Consider the following 5,292-nt stretch of genomic DNA (forward strand, 5'->3'; position numbering starts at 1 on the left):
CTGACGGCCACCTCCATAAGACGGCCACCTGTACAAACGGTCACTTTCCACTTCCCCCCTTGCGTTTTTTCTATATAATTTAACTGTGTAAACGGGCACCTGTCCAACGCGGCCGCGGCCACCATATTATTTTAACACACAACCCTATCACACTAAGCAACAACACCTGTCTTAGACGGCCACCTTAGTGACTCCATTACGTTTTAATGTCATTAATTGTGCATTGACCCCTGGCGTTGTGGGCGAGCCGTCATAATCTAATCACCTGTCGTTGTTGTTAGGTAGTCCCTCCAACCGATCATGTTGCGTAGGCCCCTCCCACTGTTGACCAATAGGTACCAATTTCCAGCTGCTGGTGAGGGAAGCGTGTGATCCCTCATAACCCATAAGCCCCGCCCAGAATTCATACACAAATCGTAAGTGAGATGAGTGGTCACTGTTTACCCAGTCTGTAACAAAGTAACAATGGACGTCAACATGGACTTGTGACAGAAGCGTCGCTCGTTCTTCGAATGGTAGCGACACGTGTGTTTGTTTTACCATAGCACTCGGTCCTCCTTGTCTCACACATATCGTTTTATTGTCACCCTTGCACAAAATCAGCAACAAAATCAAAATAACAAACAAAATACAAGCCAACAACAACAACAGCAAAAACAACAATAATGCGGCTTTATGCTCTCTCTCCAATAGGGTATTTTAAAAACCTGGTGTCAATTTTGTCATGGATGGGTTCTTTGTTAGGCCTTCTCAGTTTAACTTGATAATACAGTTATTTGTGGCCATCTTTGCATTTACGTGATACTGAGAAGTCCTAGGCTCATTGTTGAGGAAATCGAAAGACACAAGTTCGATTCCCACGTGGGATTGTCTATTTTATCGAGTATCCCCTTTCTTACTGCTGGATCCTCTATCATTATCATCCAACTTGACTGGGGTTGGGTCTGGCAAGAAAATTTAGTTTTAGTAAGGGTTTTACAGTAGGCCTACAGCTTTTGCAACACAAATAATAAGTGCCAAAGAGTAGAGGTGTTACTACTAGAGAGTAGAATGGAAATTAAAAGGAAAAATGATAAGGATGATGATAGATGTTTGATAGAAAAGGAGGAAACCACAACAGAACACCTGTCAACCACCAACAACCTGGGCCTAAGAAAGGTCAAAGAGCTAAAGTAAATTTTGACACCCCAGTGATTATATATAATATTGCGTGTTTAGATCACGAGGAACGAAATGAGGAAGTAATCTAACTGTCCCCGTCGTTCGTTTTATGCAAGAAAAATTCTGAAATTATGCAAACTGAACCCAAAAAAATGTGAAATTATGCGATTCTGTTAATTTTAACAAAGAATGATAAAGGAAAATAATTAGAAATTATGCTAAAAAAAAAAAAGATCAAATTTTGCTAAATTATGCGGGGTGCATAAAACCACGGGGACAGATCTAAACATCGCTTTATTATATAATCCCTAGACCTGAAACTAGAATGGATAAAGAGTGTGAAAAGTAAGAAACGCGGTAGCTGGGGTTCAAGGCCAACGAAGTTGTGCCACCTCGGATGTACAGCACCACAAAAAAATTGAAAGTGTGACCTGAAGAGATGGATTTTGCAGATGAGGAAATATTATCATTGGATTTTGACCTAATCAAAATGATTCCTATAAAAATGAGTTGTGGAAAATGAACCTTTAGAAATGAACACAAAAATATGCAGATATTGTTATGAATGCAGAGATTTTGTGTTGTTCAGAAAAAATGAAAACATGTGTTGATGGATACAGACTTTTGTAAAAAAATTTGTTGAGTATGTGTTTCACGGCACTATCGACTCAATTTTGGCCATGTAAGTGCTATGGATACCGACATAAATGTAAAGAATGCGAAAAAAACCCCCAATGAAACAGAAACACTATCAAGAAAATAAGGAAAAATACAAACAAGCATCAGGCGTTAATGGGGCGAAATGTAGTTTCTTAGGAGACTGCTAAGAGTATCGTGGAAGGAAAAGAAATCAAATGAGGTAATGCTTGATGAAGCCCACGTGTGACGCTCAATATTAAAAACAATCAGGAAACATCAAATGTGAGGCACCGTGGTGGAATCAGGATCTCGTCAATTTTTGGGCATGTAAAGTTAATGATATCATCTTAAAGCTTGTTCACTTGTCTTTATTTGGATGAAAAAAATATCCATTTATCTTGAATACAAGTCGAGATACTTGCAACTGAAAGAGGTGGGGGTCACCTGTTTTCAGAGGTAAAATTAGTGAGGAAATGGCCGCCAAAGATTAGTTATTTCCTTAGCTTAAGAGCCTGTGGTGACTGAAAATTTACATTTTTGTGCCTTTAATCAACGTTTTTCAGAAAAATCCACACAGAAATGAGTTCTTTAATGGGCATTAAAGGTGTTGAGTCAAAAAACAAAAATTTGATAAAAATTCACAAACCTGCAGAAAAATTCAGATTTCTTCACTTTGATTATTTTAACGAGAGCCTGATTCCACCACGCTGCCTCACAAATGCAGTTTTTGGGACACCTGAATAGACATAAGGGTCTTGAACATCTAGCTCTCACTGGCAAAATTGAGGGCAAGCGAGGCAGGGGTAGGCCCAGAAGAACATACTTAGGGAACCTAAACAAATGGGTAACAGGGAAAGATCAGGGAAACGTAGCTTTTCTGAGAGCATCCGAGCAAAGGAATGAATGGAAAATCATGATCGCCGATGTCTGTCGCAGATCTGGCACTGGATGATGATGAATGGGGCGAAATCCCGATGATCAAAAACAAAACAAAACAACAACAACAAATAGTTCTAATTTTAAAAAATGTCCCTATAAAAAATGGAGGCAAGTTATTGTTGAAAATGTAGAAGAGTAACACCTTCTAACGATGTCTACTTTAAGAATACTACTTATAATAGAAGAGTAATAATAACAGGAACGTGTGGCATGATTGTGTGGAACAAAGAAAAGTACATTTATAAATCGAAAGAGCTGAAAGGGTTGGACTGACTTACCTTTTGAATTACATTTACCAGGTTATAATTTTGCAAGGTCCAGGAACTAAACTACATAAAATACTCGATTCCAATTATAATCCTATACCACATTCAAAACCTATAAATGAATTAAATGAAATAGCAATGAATCATGGCATCTGTTATAGAGATACTAAAGATGGATAAGACTGTGATAAATCTATGCTTAAAAGTGAGAGAGATACAACATCACAGTAGAAAGGCAGAGATACTAGATAACAATTTTCTCCCCTCTTGGAAATCAACACTAGGTCTCCTGCATGTGACAGCGAAGCTCTTAACCGCTACACCACAGACGCTGGTTCCCGTACTCTGTACCCATCTGATCTTTGGTTGTAATGATATTATATGTAGTCATGGTGTCTAGACAGTCCCCAATTAGGGTCTACGTAGACATGGTGTCTAGGTAGTCCTCAATGGGGGTCTACGTAGTCATGGTGTCTAAGTAGCCCCCAATCGGGGTCTACGTAGTCATGTGTCTAGGTAGTCCCCAATTGGGGTCTACGTAGTCATGTGTCTAGGTAGTCCCCAATGGGGGTCTACGTAGTCATGTGTCTAGGTAGTCCCCAATTGGGGTCTACGTAGTCTTGTGTCTAGGAAGTCCCCAATGGGGGTCTACGTAGCCATGTGTCTAGGTAGTCCCCAATTGGGGTCTACGTAGTCATATGTCTAGATAGTCCCCAATTGGGGTCTGCGTAGTCATGTGTCTAGGTAGTCCCCAATTTGGGTCTACGTAGCCATGTGTCTAGGTAGTCCCCAATTGGGGTTTACGTAGTCATGTGTCTAGGTGGACCCCCAAAATGTTGGATTGTGATTGGCTCGCTGAGCGAGCGGTAGTTTACATTGGTTACAAAGCAAGGCTGCCAGGCCTATAAACTTACTGATCATCTCGGGTAGTATGTCTATCTATAATAAATTTATTTTCGCCCAGAGAGAGTATTTCATGAATAAATGTATCTAGATCCAGATCTAGATTTTGTTGTGCACCCAGCCAAGAGTGTGCAGTTTGGTCTAGATTTAGATTCTAGATCTAGATCTATATCTAGTGGTGGCCTGGTGGGCGAATGACCGAAGAGTGACTCTTGGCTACTTGCCTGTGAATTGGCGGAGACACACTAGGCCTATCATGCAACTTGATTCACACATGGGGACTGGATCTAGTCGAGTCCAGGCTTGCCATGTTAAACCAGGATTAGTATAACAATAAAAAGGATCGATTTGGTGGTCATCTTAATTAAAACATCTGAATTGTTCGAATGAATCAGCTAATAATAAAATATCTGTTTTAAGATATAGATCTAACTCATGATAATCTCTTAATGTTTTACAGTCGTAATATCCCCAAACCTTTTGTGCTTTTTTATATTCTTCTTCTGTTATATTATTATATTCTCTCTTTAATTTAGAAAACCATTGTGAAACTCTTTTATAATTATACCATTTAAGTATTATTTATATGGGAAATTATCCTTTGGAATGTAATGTAGCTTTTTTCTACTTGAATAAATTTTTTTTTTATATAAAAGGTGGTAGCTGTGTTTCATTTAATTTATTTATTGAAATTATATTTATAAGGGTAATAATAGGCTACCTTTTGATTTTAATAACTCTACGTATTATATTTAGATGGAATAACTTCCTCTTTATCATAACCAAACTTATAGAACATCATGGTATCTTCTTTATATTGGAAACTCAGTTAGTGATTATACAATGGCATCTAAGCTATTTCTTTAAAATCTATGAATCTAAAAATCTTAATTTTAATTTGCTATTTCTAAATTCAATTGATTATACTCCTCGGCGGTTTTAGCTAATACTTTTACGTTGTGATATTTTGTTTCATATTTCATTAGTTCTGTTATCATGAAATGAAAATCGTAGTTAGATCCAATATGAAATAATATAGGAACCATTTTTGTTGCTTTTCCTTCTCTAGAATTACATAGAATACATGCTGCTCCTCTATATTTTCCTGTGAAATGATATGTTCTCTTATCTTATCATTATGAAATTTGCCATTACACATATAACATCTAGTAGCTTTTTGAAAATCTTCTTCTTCATCCGTGGTTAATTTTGGTTTAGTTGTTTTTTTATAACACCTTAATACACATGTATCATTATTTAAAAACATTAACTGTCGAACAAACTCTTTAATAGCATCTTCTCCTATATCAAATTATTCTGATTCTATTATATTTTCATAATCAGATTTAAAAAAAAAACCCATTCCATAATTATTTATCTCTTG

The sequence above is a fragment of the Aplysia californica genome, unplaced genomic scaffold, assembly GCF_000002075.1.
Source record: "Aplysia californica isolate F4 #8 unplaced genomic scaffold, AplCal3.0 scaffold00031, whole genome shotgun sequence".
Lineage (NCBI taxonomy): Eukaryota > Metazoa > Mollusca > Gastropoda > Aplysiida > Aplysiidae > Aplysia > Aplysia californica.